The 19,799-nt window shown below is 35.9% G+C and overlaps 1 pseudogene; it reads right to left on the bottom strand.

Moving 5' to 3' along the window:
* Positions 1-376: 376 nt before the first annotated feature.
* LOC120854531 lies at positions 377-1,447 on the bottom strand (annotated as a pseudogene).
* Positions 1,448-19,799: the final 18,352 nt, after the last annotated feature.

Genomic DNA, 19,799 nt, shown 5'->3' with positions numbered 1-19,799 from the left:
TCACTCAAACTTGGAACAGTACATCTTCCACACTGATGTATCTTCCTTGCCTAATTAATTCAAAGGAAAAAATCAAAATGATTAGTAAAGAAAAATGTAGGGGTTAACACATCTTTTTAATTTTAAGTATTTGTAAGGTTTTTAAATTGCTTAAAGTTTTTAATTTCTAGTAGGAAAACATTATCTGAATGAATACCCTAATGGCAAACCACTGTAAAATGTGTTCAGCTGAATTTGGGGGAAAGGGGTAGGGATTATCTTCAAAGCACCCCAGCTTTCTTCATGAGGTCAGAGATACATTGGTTTGTATTATTGCAACATCCATCAGGTGATCTAAGTTGCTTTTCCTCCATCAGGGGCTTTATGTCAGAGGGCATTATGCTTGACCTCCAAATTTGGCCGACAATTCATAAACTTTGGGTTGCTCTGATATTTTGACATATTTGCCAGGTTCTGGACCACATCTTGGAAGGCCACCATAACTTCTGAATCCCACATGGCTGCAAGGACCTCTGGATCACTGAGAATTTCATTGAGCCCAGCCATTCCTGGCATTCCAGGCATTCCTCCAGGAAAATTACCAGGCATTCCCCCAGGAAAACCACCTGGAAAAGAGCCAGACTGAGACCCTGATTGTCTTCTGGCTTCTTCCTCCCTCTGGGCTCTCTCATGTTCTTCCCAAGCCCTCCTAACCCTTTCTATTCTTTCTTTGATCTCACGCTCTTCACGTTTTTGCTCATACTTTTTCTGTTTTTCAGCAATTTTCTGGACCCTTGGTTGAACTTCCTTTAGCATTGCTCTAGCATCTTCATCATAATCCAGCTTAAAGGCAAGGGCAAGATCATGGGCAACTTCTTCCCAGTAGCCCCGAAATCTGTGTGCTTTCCCTCCCCACTTGTATGTGGCTGAGCTGAATCAGGATTTATTTTGATAGCGCTGTCAGTCTCGGATGGCAGCATTTGGCTTCTGTAACCTGACGAAGACACTGCTCTCTTGGCATACAGAATAGCTAAACGAGGATTTAGCTTGATGGCATCTGTGAACATGTCAAAGGCTTTCTGTAGTTCACCATCATTTAGGGCATTAATGACAGCCCCATTTTTATCATTTGCCTGATCCATCACTCCTCAGTTATCTCTACATTTTCATCTCCCATTTCTTGAGGTGCATCAGTGTCTGGTTCAATCACACCTTCATTGTCAATTTCTAGATCACTTTCCTCACTTGGTTCCTCTATCTTTATGTTTTCCTCCAGCTTCTTACCATCTGTTTTTTCTTCTTTGGTATTTTCTTCCGATTTAGATTTAGGATCAGCAGGTGCTATTGTACGCCGCATGCTCTCCACCCACTCCCTCAGGAAGCATATTTCCTCGGTGTACAGAATGCTCTGGTCCTGCATACACATTTCCATGAAGGCTCGAAGCTCGCTCACTTTGTAGGGGGCCATAGTCTAGAAGCAGCGGGAGGCAGCAGGCGAGGAAAAGGCTTCAGTCCAATTTCAGGCCCGGGCGCTATTTCAGCGTGACCTCGTAAAGGGGCTCTCATGATGCTTTTGAACTATGGTGTTGGAGAAGACTCTTGAGAGTCCTTTGGACAGCAAGGAGATCAAACCAGTCAATCATAAAGGAAATCAATCCTGAATATTCATTGGAAGAACTGATGCTGAAGCTCTGATACTTTGGCCACCTGATGTGAAGATCTGATCACTGGAAAAAAACCTGATGCTGGGAAAGGTTGAAGGAGGAAGAGAAGGGAACGGCAGAGGATGAGATGGTTGGAGGGCATCACCGACTCAATGGTCATGAGTTTGAGCAAGCTCTGGGAGATGGTGAAGGACAGGGAAGCCTGGCATGCTGCAGTTCATGGGGTCACAAAGAGTTGGACATGACTGAGCGACGGAACAACAACTTGAAAAGGCTTCATTCTCAAAATTACCTCATAGTCCTACGTTGATGTTCCAGCTTCGACCTTCAAATTCATATTCCATCTAGCAGGAAAGAAGTGTCACAGAATAAAAGATAAAGAGAATTTGCTAAAGTCTTTCAAGAGGGTTTGAGAAAGTGCCTCATGAAGCTTTTTCTCATCTGCCTAAACTTAGATACATGACCTTTACAAAGAAGACTGAGAATCATAGTCTATTCCAGTTGACCGTTGATTTGCTGTATTACTACAGAGGTAAAGCAAAACATTATCTTGGAAGACAATTAACAGTTCCTGCTACTGTATCATACAGCATTGCTGGTTCTACCACCTCCTGGGAAGATAACAGCTACCTACTAAATGTAGGTAAAGGCCTAACTGCTAAGTCGCTTCAGTCATGTCCGACCCTGTGCGACCCCATAGACGGCAGCCCACTAGACTCCTCTGTCCCTGGGATTCTCCAGGCAAGAACACTGGAGTGGGTTGCCATTTCCTTCTCCAATGCATGAAAGTGAAAAGGGAAAGTGAAGTCACTCAGTCGTGTCTGACCCTCAGCAATCCCATGGACCGCAGCTTTCCAGGCTCCTCTGTCCATGGGATTTTCCAGGCAAGAGTACTGCAGTGGGATGCCATTGCCTTCTCTGTAAAGGCCTAAAGAAAGCTAGAAAAGTTTTTTCAATGATTTCTGTCATATTACTAGCCTTTCATTTTATAATTTCATAGTGAATCTCATCATTTTTTTATTATAAAGTCTAAGCACTTATCACCTAACTCACGGTGGTCTATATAAGAAAAGTTTGTAAATGAGACCTGTGTCCCTAATGGTTAGAAATTCAAGATAAAAGATTAGTGTAAGATTATCTCATTTCTTGAGCTCGTAACTACTTTTTCCTAGATAGAACCCTAATGCTAGGTTCTCGGGCAATCATTAACTTATTCACATATAAAGATACATGAATCTTTCTTTGAATGATTAATAGGTACTTTTATCTTCAACAAAGATTGAAAACAAATTCGATATTTCTTAAACAAGGTGAATGGTAAAATGAATATCGCTCTTATTGACTAAAACCCGGTTTTAGACTTTAGTAGTTGTAGTGGATTTTGTCATTTTAGAATGAACCAATGTTCATTCATTTAGTCATAGAATCCAAAGTCTGGGCGAGAGGAATTACTTGTCTTCTCATGGTATACAGTTTAACAAAATTGACTCAGGGTGTCTTAACCCTTCTAACCATGGGACTAAGCTAGATTCATGGGACTTTTCTCCCTGGAATTTGAGGGACATAAAGACAGAAAACACTTGGGGTTCATTCTTTTGAGACACTGCAGAGAACTACCTGCTCCCTAAACCACTGTTTTTTTCTGGTTCCTGCCAATTTCTAAGTGTGATTTTTTTTTCTAGCTTTTTATTTGATTTTGAAATCTTCTGATACACTTTCAACTGTTTCCACATTTTACTTATTGTAGCCAGTGTATTTTTTTGTTGTTGTTGCTTGTACCCAAACAATGATATATACACAGTGACAGAAATGACTGGGTTACATAGCTATGTTTGACCTCTTTACCCAACTCTAGAGAAGAAACTTCATGCCAAATTTATAAACCTAGCCTGAGGGGGAAAAACTCCATATCTTAGTCTCTTCTATTGTAACTTTCTCCTACTGCTAACTATAAAATACGCTAGATGTTAAAGAGGGGAAGAGTATGTCACTCCAAGTTCATTATGGTTATCTGTAAGTGAAATTTTATCTCTTTTGTTAATCTCCATAAATTGATTTTGTTTGGAGTTTCACTACCAGTTCTATCTCAGATTATTTTTTTTTTTTAATTTTGGTATTAATCATGATATGGAGAGAATAGTATCTGTTAGCATGATAGAAGTATGATGAGAACTGTTTAATGAGCCTCCATTTCCTTGGAATCAAATGATTCAGTACATGAAGCAAGATGATCAATTTACTCCACACAACCTAATTAAATTTAATTAGTACTTTTGTTTTTCATTTTTCTCATTCATGTACATTTTTGAATTGTTAAATATTGGTTTTCTATTGGATACATTGCTATTACACAAATTATTTAAGAGTGGAAAAAAGGTAAAATAAGTCTTTGAGTGGTCATTATGACATAAGAAACATTTGGTCTTTGATTTTCTGAGCTGCAATATATTATGCATATTTATTTATATAAACTGAGTCACTTTGCTGTACACTTGAAATTAACACAACATTGTAAATCAATTATACTTCAATGAACAAACAAAAATCAAGTAATTTTGATATGAGGACTATGGAAGCTCAGAACTGCAGAAAGTTTGGAAGCAGGTCAATAAAATTGTGATCTTTATTCTTATTGAAATTTATAGTCTCATTAAAGAGTAGAAACTAAGTGTTGCAGGGCATTGACCACACTCTCATTTTACTTGAAATAAAAGATAGTTTAGTCAAGTTCAGCCAGATATTTTTGCTTGGGCTTCCACCTTCCCCACTTTCTGACACAATTTTCTTTGTTGTTTTAGCTTTTTGTTTAATTTTACCCCAATTTAAGTTGTTGCCTTGAAAATCTATTCATTTTATCCTTTCTCCATGCCTCAGGTAGTAGAAATGTTCTCCTTGGAAATCTTAGAGGGATCTGTGGACTTCAAAATGCATGTTGGCATCAAGAGAATATATGAAAATATTTTAAAACATAACTCAAAAGAATCAAATTTGACAAGTTTATTTAGACTGTATCTCTCAATATATTATATATGATCATTCATAATAACCTTTTCATGGTTTGTTCTAATCATTTTAATAGCACCCTTTCCATGATAAGCAATGAGGTCATTGGTATAAAAGATAAGAAGTTAAAAAGCAAGTCAACGATTGAAAATTTGTCCTCATTTTAGAGCTATTTGTCTTGGGGTCTTTCCCAGGCATCTTATCCTCCCTTGATAAGCCCATCAAATACTTAGGCATACGAGCCAGCCAGGACTTGGCAGTCTGATATTAATTAAGGTATCCCTGCCAAGGTGCTGCTCAGACGCATACTGCCCTTCTCAGTTTCCAGAAGCAACTGACCTTTCCAGAAGTCACCCATCCTATGGGGAGTACTTTGAGTTTGCCACAAGTTAATCTTGTTTATGTTGGTTTCAAGTTCTCCCAGTTTTAGTTTTTGTGCTTTTGAATCTCTCAGGTACCATAACTGCTCTTATTGTTTCCAATTTAGTCAGACATTATTCTTCTTAAGTTTTCAGGCCTTCACTAAAAGTCACTGATAAGAAATATGGTAGAGCACAAGGGAAAACGTCTACAGAATCTGCTTGAAGATTTAGAACTCACTCTCCCAGTTGGCACTAGAAGCTGTTAAAAGGAAAACTGTTCACTTGGCTTAACTTTTTCCAGTGAACCCATGACGGCCATTAGTAACTTCACTTTCTTTTCTATGTACTCATCATCCATTTGTTTAATAACTTATTCTAAACACTGGCCAGGGAACAATGCGAATGTAAACCATTGGCATGTACAGAATTTAATATTCTCTTCTTTCTGAAAAGCAAGGTGTTTAACAGTGTTTGATGTTATAATACCTTTTTTAAAAGTTTCCATAATTTTAAGATTAAAAAAATGATGAATCTCACCTATAAGTTCTTTCTGTCTCCTGGATTTTATTTTTCTAAAAAGAAGCTAATTATCTTCTTATCCATATTATGCTTAATTTCAATTATCACTTAATAATATACTTACTTTTTCTATTTTGATTTATTTTTAAAAGATAAAAACACAATAAATTTTTAATACTTTTACTTTCTGTTCTCATATGTGTTCTATACTATTTTTATAAGCATTTTTAAAACCCAGGAAGTTTTTCAGTGCTAAAGGTTGTTATCCACTTATACAGAAGAATCTTACATATATATTTCACAGGGAAACCTTTGATTTTAGAGTAATTTAGGTCACTATACACCAGTGAAATGAAAAGGAGCAGAATATGCAAAATATTTACTCCTTACTTACTAAATTATTTAACCTATTATATTTTTAATATAAACCAGTGAAATTTGAGGGACAGTTGCTTACCTCTGTGTCACCACAATTTTGTCTTTTCTGATGCCATGTCTGGTGTCTGCTTATAAACTTGTAAAATAGTTTTCTCTTCCTTTTCAATTTCAATTTCAATACATTTTGATTAGTTGGCAGATATCCTACCTAACAATTCTCCCCAGTTTTCTTTGACAGTCTTCCTGTCCCTTGCTAAAATTATTTATTCTGATGTAAAATTGATAAGAATTGTAGGATTATTCATATTAAAAATAAATACCAGGATGTTGGATTCTGTTTTACTTTTCTCAAGTATACACAGACACACACACACACGTTCCATGAAACAAGCCCTCTTCTTGGGTTAGCTAACTAAATGGATAGTCACTACTATTTCCGTTTTAGTATCCTTCTATCTACTACTGGCTTTATGCTGCTGCTGCTGCTGTTACTAAGTTGCTTCAGTCGTGTCTGACTCTGTGGGACCCCATAGATAGCAGCCCACCAGGTGCCTCCATCCCTGGGACTCTCCAGGCAAGAATACTGGAGTGGGTTGCCGTTTCCTTCTCCACTGGCCTTATGGGTAGGGTATTATATAGGTAGTTATTAATCCTTTAAGAACCACTTGAGAATTTGCTGGAAGCTCTCAGATACTCAGAGTAATGAACATAGGTTCACTGATGTACTCTGTGTGTGGTGGGGGGAGTGGGAGGTAGTGAAATTTGATTTTTGACTTCAAAATAGTGTTTGTGGAAACCAGATGAAGTACCTTTGCATTAAAGACCAATCCTAGTTGCTTCTGGAGGTATTTTTGACTCTTCTGAGATGAACACACAGGCTGTGTGCTGGGTAAGCGTTAACATAGTCGTTGCTCTGTCTGGGCAGAACAACAGCCTTTACTATTAGTCATGGTCATTAGGACCAATAATAGTGGTTAATAACAACTGGTGTGAATATAGTCATCTTTCTTTTCCTCAAAAAGACTTCACTTATGGGTATGAAACAGATTCTTGCCTGTTGGGACCTAAGCAATCCATCTTTATATTCAATAGAGAGTATGATTCTGTTGCTTTTTTATTAACGTTTCTGCCAAACTATGTGTGTGTGCTCAGTCATGTCTGACTTTTTGCAGTCCCATGGACTGTATCCCGCCAGGCTCCTCTGCCCAAGGAATTTTCCTAGGCAAGAATACTGGAGTGAGTTACCATTTCCTACCCCAGGGAACCTTCCCAATCTAGGGAATCGAACCCGCATCTCTTGCATCTCCTGCATTGTCAGGCAGATGCTTTAACTATGAATCTTTGATAAACAAAGATCCAGATTTTCTTATATTCTTCACTCTATTTTATGAGGCTTCATATTCTGTTTTTCTCTGTTTCTACTTCTGATTCCTCCCATTCCTGCTCCCCTCATCTTTCCCTGAATATTTACTTTGTGCACTTGAAGATCTGTTCATCGGCTCCAATAAACTAAAGTAGAGAGAAGGTATTCTCAAGATGCCATCTCACTTCCTCTAATAAGATCAGCAGGCATGTGAGGACAGATGATTCTGTGTGTGTCCAGTGGGTCTGCAGAAGGCTCTTCCCAGTAGGTCTATGGAAGAGTTTCCATTGCTCTTATTTGCAGTCATAGTACTTTGTGACCTTCTCTGGAAAAATCCTTCATAAGCATCTCAACAAATTATCTATTTGCCCAGCCTTTTGACATCTGGACCACTTGACCCTGTGTTGATTTACTCCCCTTCCTGTTAGTTTCTGTTGATTCATTAATCATTTGCAACTGACACTTGCAAGAACTAGATGTCCCTTCTTTCCTTCAGCAAACCCAAAGAGGCCCTTGACTTCTTTTGTATTAGTGTCAAACTGGATGTCGAGTGATTTATTTTGGTTTGGGAAAAGATAAGCTTTGTTTCTCAGCTTTGAGCATGATAAAGAAACACTTCCCAACCTGGTCAGTGAGAGTGATGGTTCTCTCATTGAATTTGAAACTTTATTCTGAAAGTACCCATTTAAAGGGAAGGGATGAAGCTCAGTTCCTCATAAAACTCTCTTATCAGATGTAGTGGGTAAAACAAGAGGATTTGAAAACAACTGCTGTGTTTTTTTTTTAAGACCTTAATCTCTCTCTTGGACCTCTAAGATATCAGTTAGACAAAGAATAGTCAAATTTAAAATTTACTAGTTTTCCTTAACCCTGATATTAAATGCTAATTTTTGTACCCTAGAAACTGAGGACAGATGATTGTGTGTATATTAGCGGGTTTGCAGACAGTTCTTCAAATCCATTGGACACAGGAAGGTGATAGTAAAAAAAATCTCATAAAGATGAATCAATAGGAGTATGACATTTGAAACTGGAATATTTTTTAATATTTGGAAAATAACAGTCTTCTTAATATTTATCTCCCTTTATTGATTATCTCTCTAAAGGTGACTTTGGCCAAAGAGAATATGGAATTTGAGATAGTGATGAGATTTCCACTTAGAAGTGCTTCTCACTTTAGAACTGCCCATTGGATTATTTCACTTTATTTCTGGGCTTCAGAGATCCATAGCTTTTGATATATGTATGCCAGATATGAAAAACAAATTTGCTGAGAAAGAAATTACAATTGATTATAATAATGTTTGCAGGCTCAGTATGTAGTTTTCCTTATTGATTTCAGTTCATGTAAAATTAATTTATTCAGAATTATTGTTGCAATTACTAATAATTGTCAGCATAATTATAAGACCTTTCACTCCATCAATCCAAGCATTCTACTCATTTCCCCTATTAATTAAATACACGAACATTTAAATAATTAGTGTAAATTCAGAAGATCACAACAAAAGTAGCAACAAGCAAAATTAGCATTACCTTTTGTTTAAAAAATCATTGTCTGAAGACTCTTCAAATTGATAACATCTAGAAAATTATTTGGATGTGTGTTTTTTGGAAATGATAAAGTTTATGCAGTCTTTGAATTATATTAATAACATTAAAAAGTGTAGAAGACAAGATAAAGCTTTTCTAAAATTTTCATTATTATAGCAATGAATGCTGAATTGCAAATTTCCAATGAACTTGGATAAATGAGAACCTTTTTTTTCCTCTTCCTCCTTTTTAATGAAATCCTTTTTATTTCTTTTTCTTTGTATTTTGAGAATCTGGGAAGAACTGAAACCAAACTACTAAATATCCTAACAAGAATCCAATTCAGACTCAGATACTATTACAGATCTTCTAATGAGGCAACCTGCTGGGAAGCAGCCCCATTTCTTAGTCTTAGCAGACCTTTCTTGTCTTGAAATGTGCATGTGTCCTAGCTGAATTGCTGAACTTAATGGGGGTGATATCACACATGAACATTTTGATGAAATTGTTTTATCAGGAATCACCTAGTTAATAGGTCCATTAAAAAAAATCTTCTATATGCCCAATGCTGTGGGCAAATAAGGCTCCTGATTTCCTTATCTACACTTCTGAAATCCCAAATCTCAGAAAACTAAAAGTTTTCTTTTCAGTCATTTGGCTGCAAAATCTGCTTCAAGTGAGCTGAAGTAACATATTGTTTTTTTTTAAAACTTTGCTCAATTTGAATAATTATACATTTCACCACAGAATATTAACGTACTTGATTAAGGGGTACTGCCTCACACCTCACTGGAGGTGTCATACACGAGGCTTTACTGTGTATTATCTTTCTAAGGTCTGAGTAATTCTGAATTCTGAAATTTGGCCTGAAAATTTTAGTTAGGGGAACGTGGGCTTGTTCTACCACCATTGTAAATCATTTGGAAAGTGTTTGATAATCAGTTTTCAGTACTTTTTTTTTTATCATATATTGACTTATCATACTAGATTACTTGTTTAGGAGAAAAAGTTTCTAAGAGTAAAATATATTAAAAAAATATCTTGCTTTTGACTATATCTGTGGTTCCCACCGAGTTTATATATATATATATTGCATCATTTTTAACATGTATAAACAAATATGTGTATCATAAGACACTTTTCAGTCCAAAGATTAGCATACTATTCATATCTTCTGTATAAACACTGATCCACTATCTACTTCTGTAGATTAGAGTTCTCTTTTATCTGTCTTTTGATTCTTTCAAGCAGCCTGATGTTTTTGACATTCATCCATATTGTTGCAAATAAAACAACTTATTTTTAAATTACATTTTATATGCATAGACCCTTGAAAGTTCTAGTGATCAGTATTACTATTACTCATTAATTTTTTACTTTATTGTTTTAATTGGGGAATTCAATTCATCCAATTCATTTTTTCTGTTTTAATTGATGAGTTTCTGCTTGTAAATTTTCATCTGATAACTGCTTTCAGTGTTGTCGTGAAGTTATGATGATGCATAGAAGTTCTCAAAAGTGATGCTAAATCTTATCATTTTAGTTTGTATTGGCTTTCATGCAAGAGTTGTTTGATATGTTCTTTTAAATTTCTATATAGAAAGGCTCTTAATATTGTTATTAATTTTTATTTTATTTTGTTTTGTAATATTTCTAGTTTATAGAAGTCAGTAGTGTTTTCTTCATGACAATATTTGGGATTATAATAAAATATGTGTAATTTTATGACTATTTCCTGTATTAAAGAATTTTTCTCTGCTAAGGTATAAAGTTTATACATACACACATAGTCTACATTATTATGTTGTTTAAGTATTCTATACCCAGGCTTTTTCTTGTGCACTTTGTTCTTGTATTAAAAGTAATATGTTCAAATCTTACTCGTGTATATTTCCTTGTGTCTTCAATAGTTTCTATTTTTTAAAGTTGTTTGTATGCTATTTGATGTATAGTCACAACTTCTTCAACTTAATTGTGAATTGTGACTTTAGATGATAACACTTAACATTTTGTTTTGAGTTGTACTTTGATGGGAAGATTTTAACCTATTTGAAAAAAATGATATTTTTGCATTTAAGAAAGTTATACATTTTTCCCTAGCAATTGCCTTTATAATTATATATTTTATGCCCTGTTTCTCCATTTTTTAATTTAACCTTTTAATATCTTTTTGTCAGTTTTAAAAAATATATTTTGGCATCTATTTGTTGCCTATACAGCAATCATATTTTGGATGTAATAACTCTGGAAATCAGATTCTTCCCCCTTTTCACAAGGTTTGTTTATGTTTCTTGCTGTGGGCTACATATGTTTACTTGTTTAGTGGTTTCTCTAAACTATTTTTGTAAAGTATATAGTTTTTGGCACATATGAGCTCTAAAGTCTGTTTTTCTGTTATTTTAGCTTGTGTTCAGCTAGTGTTTTCACAGATTTCCTTGTAGCCCAGGAGGGAAGAAACCAAGAAAGAAAACTCTTTCAGTTTTTGCAAACCGCCTTTCCTTCAGTGCTTGGTGAGATCATTCATGACTCTGACTTAGCCTTAACTTCCTGCTCACCCTGAGCATCAGCAATAGCTAAAGGTAAAAGCTTAGAGTCTTCTCAAGTCTTTTCTGAGTGTGTATCTTTCCCTGCACACGTACATGCTTTTCTAAATTTCTCAGTAAACACGTGTGCTTTTAAATGCTCTCATTTCTGAATGGAAGTCTTTCCTTAGAACTCTTTCCCTATTTTTTCCTCCCAGGCTTTCCACTTGTCTATCTTTTGCCTCAATTATTCATTTCCTTTATAATGTTTTTAGGAATGCCTTCTGCACACCAGATTTTCTTCCCTAAGTTTATTTTGATTTAAGCAAAACAAAAATAAATGCTGTGGGCTAGCTCCTCCTGTAGCTTAGAACATACAAACACAATTCTCTGAAAATAAGATCTGCTCTGTTTTTTCCAGAACCCAGAAACAAGATCCTCCACTGAGAAATGGGCTGATTTTAAGACCACAACCGAACAGTGAAAGTAGGTAGGGCAAGAGTGGGTAAAAATGCTGCAATTTTTTCTTACAGTTGTTAAGTTGTATTTTTCTTGAGTAAGGGTTTGCTTGGTTTCTAAAAAGCAGAGTCATTACTTTGCCGACTAAGGTCCGTCTAGTCAAGGCTATGGTTTTTCCAGTAGTCATGTATGGATGTGAGAGTTGGACTGTGAAGAAAGCTGAGCACCGAAGAATTAATGCTTTTGAACTGTGGTGTTGGAGAAGGCTCTTGAGAGTCCCTTGGACTGCAAGGAGATCTAACCAGTCCATTCTGAAGGAGATCAACCCTGGGATTTCTTTGGAAGGAATGATGCTAAAGCTGAAACTCCAGTACTTTGGCCACCTCATGTGAAGAGTTGACTCACTGGAAAAGACTCTGATGCTGGGAGGGATTGGGGGCAAGAGGAGAAGGGGACAGAGAATGAGATGGCTGGATGGCATCACCAACTCGATGGGCATGAGTTTGAGTGAACTCCGGGAGTTGGTGATGGATAGGGAGGTCTGGTGTGCTGTGATTCATGGGGTTGCAAAGAGTCGGACATGACTGAGTGACTGAAATGAACTGAATTGAACTGAAAATCTTTAACTTTTTCCAGAGTTCTTTCAAAGCTAATGATTATAGTTACACTTAATTTTTAAAATAATTTTGTGGATGGATGGGCCTCTAGAGCTACATACTTTGACATTTTTACTGTCACTCTTTATGTGATTATTTTTTTCTTTTTGTCATTGCTCTGATGTAATAGGCTCTTCAGTTTTGTTTTGATTTTTTCTTCTTCCATGGGAGTATATTTTATCTCAAACTCCTTTTCTCTCTTTTGGACCATTTTTCCACATGTCACTAACTCCCTGAAAACATTGTGGCAGGAGCCCAAGAAATAGTTCCGATGAGAATTGGCATTTATTTTTCCATTTTTAGGTAATCTGATATTTACTATGTCCTGTCTTCTAGTTTTGCTGAAATCATAGAATTTGTATGTTTTTATTTGTTCTTATTGTTGATCTGTATAATTTTGATGGGATGCTTGAAGAGATATGGATTTATGCAGCCACCATTCTCTTGGCTACCTGGAAGTCCTTTTACCATATATTTTATTGAAAATGATTATGAAGGTGATGGCATCATTATTATTCAAACTGGCTTATCATTGATTGTTATTATATTAACAGATATGAGTATACTTTAGGGGTCAAATTTTGTATTATATTTAATATTGAAAGTGTGAAGATACTGTGGCATGATCAGTATTCTAAGAAGTTTGTATTCTAGGGAAGAGATAAATAGTAATTTTCATATAATGTGATAATTGCTCTTATCACTCTCCATATTGTAGTTAAAGGGGTAATGTATGTGTATGTCTCATCCTCATATTCTTAAGAGCTATCTTCCATGGCAAATGGGAAACTCAAGAGCTCTTTTATATAATTTAACAGTACAATGATGCATACCTTATGCAATTATTGGGTGACACCTGCAGTCAGTTTTGGGTACCAATCAGAAAACATAAATTACCATGGAAAGGATGGTTTGCATCCATATCTCTGAATCTCCAGATTTTCATATTTTGATTAATTTGTACACATATACTGAGTATTTGTACACATCTACATAAGGATTTATGATGGGTTGGTCTTCTATGGGTAAACAATAAATGATAAAAAAGACCGAATCAACACTTTTCAGGTACCTGGTACAAATCAGTGGAGAAGAGCACATACACAAGTTATTTGAAACAAAGCAAGATTTATGTTAAGTGCTGTAATATGAAGGTTAGGTTTTGGGATGTTATCTGTAGTTTTAGAAGTAGGGAGGCATTTTCAGAAGCTTTGGGAAAAGTTAATTCCTTTGCATATTAACACTTTGATTTAAAAACCGTCAACAGTCATATCAACCATTCTATGCAAGTAGACTTTTCATGTCCAAAGTAAAAGAATAAATACCAGGGACCTCCACAGGCAGGCTACCAGCACTGGACAATAAAGCAGGCTTCACTAGCCAAGCTTCTGAGTGTTTTTTGAGCTATGAAGCTGATAGGACTTCTGACTGTGTTGCACCCTGTAATTGTTGTATTTGTGAAATAATTAATTGATGTTATCTTTGCCCTTATAAAAGGGAGGCGGGTATATAATAGAAACCTATAAGCTATAACTAATGTATATGTCAACTCAAGATTTATTTCTAGATAAAAAATAGCTGGTTTGGCAGTAAGAATTTTAACTGTTGAATCTGTTATGATTCTGGATTTAATTAGTTGTTTATTGCTTATTTAAAACAGATTGATGATGTTGATTTGAAACAGTTTGTGATCATAACAGAATTGCTTATACAGGCTTTTTCCTGGTATTTTTCTTCTGAGAATATGTTCTGCCTGTCAGAGCACTGTGTGTTTGCCTAATTGAAATAAGTCCACCCCAAACCTAGTGCATGTGTAAGGTAATATTGCTCAATTAGTTTGCATAATTTTATAACAGGAATAAGATTTATATTCTGAATTAGTTTTGTGATTCATAGCTCACACTATATCTGAGCATCTGAGATGTGTAGCACTCTGTTTCAGTTAAAGAACATTGTATGACATGAACTTTATTTTATGCTTTATTATAAGCATTTTAAGTCTCATTTGAATAAATGGTTTGGTTGGCCAAGAAGTTCGTTTGAGTTTTCCTGTAACATGTTTGAGAAAAACCCAAATTAACTTTTTGGCTAACTCAATATAGGTTAGTGGCCAAAGATCTGATGATGGGTCATTTCCAGGTTCCCATTTTGTCATCCCACATAGTTTTGAATGCTAAAAAGTTCATTATTGACATTTAAAAATAATCTGAAATTTAGATATCTGACTTTCTTGAAAATTCAAAGTGTTGGCAATGCTGGGGTTAAGCTACCACATGGCAAATCTCAACTGCAATACAGAGATTTTATTCCTGTTCACACAGACAGTATTTCCAATTTAATAGTCTCTGCTTTCTGTTTTTTTTTTTTTCATACTTACCCACTTCACTGCCTAGTCACTGTAGGTATTTGGGCTTAAATGAAAGCATTTTTTTAAGTAAGTCACATTTCAGATACTACCAAAGTTGCTAAATTTAAACTTCTCTTTTCTTTATTTTATGGAACATATATACAACAAATTTTCAAATATAGAACATGTTCCAACAAATATATAGGTAATAGTGATAACATGAAATATCCAGGTCAGATATAAATTTTAAGAAGTCATTTGGATTTTTTTAGCAAGACCCCAGAGTGGACATATGGGTTCATATCTGGAAAATACTAGAAAGCAATGAAGAAATGAGGCCCCCCAAAAGATGCTTTTAAATCTATTAACTGTTCTGAAAATTACTCTTTACCATATGAGATTCTTAATTTTATTACATAAACATTTAATATGGAAAGCTATCACATTAATTTCTTTTTATCTTGAATTTAAATATATGTCATCTCCATATTATGGTACATTGTGGTTTACCTCTGTATCTTACATACTGGCAATTATGTGTTTTGATATCTGGTGCCTCTGCCTTATCTAAATCCAGCTTGAACACTTGGAAGTTCTCATTTCACATACTGTTGAAACCTAGCTTATAGAATTTTGACCATTACTTTGCTAGCATGTGAAATGAGTGCAGTGTGTGGTAGTTTTGGCATTGCCCTTCTTTGGGATTGGAATGAAAACTGACCTTTTCTAGTCTTTTTTTTTTTTTGACCTTTTCTAGTCTTGTGGCCAATGCTGAGTTTTCTAAATTTGCTGGCATATTGAGTGCAGCACTTTCACAGCATCATCTTTTAGGATTTGAAATAGCTCAGCTGGAATTCCATCACCTCCACTCAGTTCAGTTCAGTTCAGTTGCTCAGTCGTGTCCGACTCTTTGCGATCCTAGGAATCGCAGCACGCCAGGCCTCCCTCTCCATCACCATCTCCCAGAGTTTACTCAAACTCACGTCCATTGAGTCGGTGATGCCATCCAGCCATCTTATCCTCTGTCGTCCCCTTTTCCTCCTGCCCCCAATCCCTCCCAGCATCAGAGTCTTTTCCAATGAGTCAACTCACCTCCACTAGCTTTGTTTGTATTGATGCTTCCTGAGGCCCACTCGATTTTGTACTCCAAGATGTCTGGCTGTAGGTGAGTGATAATACTGTTGTGGTTATTTGAGTCATTAAGATCTTTTTTGTACAGTTCTTAGTTTTGTAGTCAGTAAAATATTGATTACATATCTATTTAATCTTTACTTGGTAGAGATCAAGATATCACCAGTAACTTAATGTGGCCCAATTATTCTTCATTGTCATTGTTGTTACAAAAGAAGAAAAACAAATAAAAGAATTTAATGATATAATATCTTGATAGAATTCTGGTGAAGAAAAAGTATTGCCTACATCTTAGTTTCACAGAGATAAAGACAGGTGGGTTTTTCTCAAAAAAATTTTTAAGTGGAGCACTGAAAGATTTATGATTTTAAACTTTTTAGCAAGAAATATTTATATTCTTCAAAATATCTGTAGGTCAAAAGCAAGAAGAGCAAGTGGAGAGAAAACAAGAAACTGATCATTTTTTAAAACTGTGGTTCCCCACCCCTATTTTCCTTTACTATATTTCAGTTCAGTTCAGTTGCTCAGTCATGTCTGACTCTTTGCAACCCCTTGAACTGCAGCACGCCAGGCCTCCCTGTCCATCACCAACTCCCGGAGTCCACCCAAACCCATGTCCATTTAGCAAGACCAAAAAGGTAAACCAAGACTTATCTTTCACATCACACATCCACATCACAGATCTACATTAAACTTTAGCCCTAAAATTGTTCTGTGGTTATCAAGCAATTTTTCTCTCTCCTTCTGTCTCCAACTGTTTACCAAATCAGTTTTTTTAGCACCTTGAAGACTATGATTGTATTAGTTTCTATCTACTAGACTATTATCAATAATACTGGGCTTCCCTGGTGGCTCAGTGGTAAAGAATCTGCCTGCCAAAGCACGAGATGTGGATTTGATCCCTGGTACAGGAAGATCCCCTGGGGAATGAAATTGCAACTCATTCCAGTATTGTTCCCTGGGAAATCCCATGGACCAAGGAACCCGGCGGGCTATATTCCACGAGGTCTCAAAAGAGTCAGACCTGACTTAGCAACTAAACAATAGCAACAACAAATGAAAGCTTAATATACTTTAGACAGTATTTTGGTTTCTCCCTGGACATTTTTTTTTAAACAAATACTTATTGAACACCTCTTAAATCAAGTATTCTGCTTGGAGGTTGAGTTAAGTGATTATGAATCTAGATTTGTTTCTAGATCACGTTTAAAATTCCACATAAACTCCAGAATAACAGAATGAGAAATCTGAAGTAACTCAAGTTTTTTTTTTTTTTTTAAACAGTTACTGTTATTTCACAGCTTATTTCAAATGTACTGCTTAGATGGAGAAATACATGGTATCATGTAAGTTGAAAAAGCACTGCGCCCAGTACAAACTCGAACACTAATGGCTCATTACAAATATATCAGAAGTTATTCAGATTAACATCTATGTAAATATGGTGTTTGTTAAAGGTGTTTATTGCTACAAAACAGCTAATTTGAAGCTCATTACTGAACTTAATTTTGTCATAACAAGGAGAGGTGTGTTAAGAAATGATCTGTTTCAGGTGTCAATTCTAGATATAGCACTATTAATCACCTATTTGGTAGTCATCAAATATTATTTAATATTGTAATAGATTTTTAAGGACCCCAAGGACAGAAAGGAGGCTTATGTTTACTGTCATTCTTTCGGTGGTTGAGTATATAGTGAAGACCTTCTAAGTAGCTGTATTTGTTGAGTGCATGCATGTATGAAAATGATGGAGGGCATGTTTGTTGAAAGCACTAATATTTAGTGAATCCCAGTGATATCCTAGGTGCTTCATATGTTTAACATAAAAAAAGATAATTGATTGGTTTACACACTTAGTCATAACCACTGAGATAGATAGGAGGGTTTGGCTGTCAGTGCATACTATGTAACCATTTCTGAATACACTTACTTGCCCTCCTTGAAGGAGGGGCCAGTGACCAGGCTTCTATCAGATGATTTTATGCCTTGTTTGTCCAGAGATGGATTCAGAATCCAAGAAGAGAATATCAAATTCCCTTTCTCCAAAGAATTAATACAGTCTTAAGAAAAATGGAGATCTGAATCAGGTTTTGTTACCTGATTGGTAACAAAATTCTAGGTATCCTACTTGGATACCTAGAATCTTGGCAAATGGGGAATTCAGCATGAGTGTTATGGCTTTTACAAAGCCAATAGTAAGCAGTGTTTGGAGGAGCAAAACTTGGAAACCTGTTAGAGATATCTGCAGACAAAAATGTGAATCAGATAAATTGCAGAGTAGAAGAGAGATTGAGGGAGAACAAGCCAGAACATCTCAGTTCCTATCATAGCTGGGCATACTTATGCTGTGTGTATGCTGTGCTTAGTTGCTCAGTCGTGTCTGACTCTGCGAACACATGGACTGTAGCCCACGAGGCTCCTCTGTCCGTGGGGATTCTCCAGGCAAGAATACTGGAGTGGGTTGCCGTGACCTCCTCCAAGGGAACTTCTCAACCCAGGGATCAAACCCAGGTCTCCCACAATGCAGGTGGATTCTTTACTGCCTAAGCCACCAGGTGCATACTTGGGGTCTAGTTAAGTCTTCCGATTCCTTATAATACATTATGTTTACTCAATTCATTGTGATTGGGTTTCCAATCCTTGGTCAGATCGTGTCCTTGCCTTTTCCTTGAATTGTTTTCTGTAGATTTTCTCTATCTTTAAAGAAGAACATAAGTTTGAGGATAGCTAGATCTTGCTTTAGTCTCTCTGTGAGATCTCCAGTACTCTGAAGTGATGTTGTTCCATCACTAAGTATTGCCTAACTTTGCAACCCCATGGACTGCAGGCTTCCCTGTCCTTCACTGTCTCCCAGAGTTTGCTCAGGTTCATGTCCATTGAGTCAGTGATGCTATCTAACTATCTCATACTCTGCTGCCTTCTTCTCCTTTTTTACCTTCAGTCTTTCTCAGAATTAGGGTCTTTTACACTGAGTCAGCTCTTTGCATCAGGTGGACCAAGTATTTGAATACGCTTCTAACTCTGAAGTTAGCAGACCCTGGAAAAAGACTTTTAGAATAAATACTAAAATACATATTTAAACTCTTTTCTTATGACTACAATCATTTCCTCATAGTGACTGTACCATAGTTCTTGTAGAGTAAATATTCTCTTTGAAACTCTGGTAAAATCTATGACCACTCTTTAGAAACATTCATATTACATACACACAGACAACGTTGCACATAATTTCAGAGGTTTTACAGACTTTAGGAAACCTAGTAATAAACCCCAGTAACCCAGGTTGGAAGTCTCAATTTTTCAAGAATAATTATATTTCTGTAAATATATTGATATCAGCATATCAATAACTTACTATGGGAATTTCTGTTTAGTGGAATCCTATAATGATTTATTTTCTGGATTAAAGAAACTCTTCCGAAACACAAAAATGTTTTAAAATTTCTCCTTGTATATTTCTGAATTTTTTATATGCAACTTATTTAATACCAATATTATAGAATTCTAAGCATGTATCAGATTTAAATTGCTTATATTTACTTGGCTATGAGGCTACCTCACCATGTGACTAGTCCAGGGACTGTAGTCATATCAATTTTTCATATGAGAAAAATTCCACTTACAGAGGAGAGTTTTTAAATTTAATATTAAATAATTAAAATCCATCCTCACATAGACATCTCAAATTAAGACTGTTTACATGCTTTTTTAATTAGGTGCAATTAAGAAGCTCTCTCAAAGCATTTAAGCCCAGAGGGAGCTTTGGTTGTGTTGATAGAATGACTCTTAACATACAAGAAGTTGCCTTGGTATTTGTGGAGGAGTTTCTTAATCAAAGACATGATGGGTACACTTTTGTTTTTACCACACGAGAAAACAGATG

This window comes from Oryx dammah, unplaced genomic scaffold, assembly GCF_014754425.2.
Source record: "Oryx dammah isolate SB20612 unplaced genomic scaffold, SCBI_Odam_1.1 HiC_scaffold_27, whole genome shotgun sequence".
Lineage (NCBI taxonomy): Eukaryota > Metazoa > Chordata > Mammalia > Artiodactyla > Bovidae > Oryx > Oryx dammah.
This window is presented reverse-complemented; position numbering and strand designations above follow the sequence as displayed.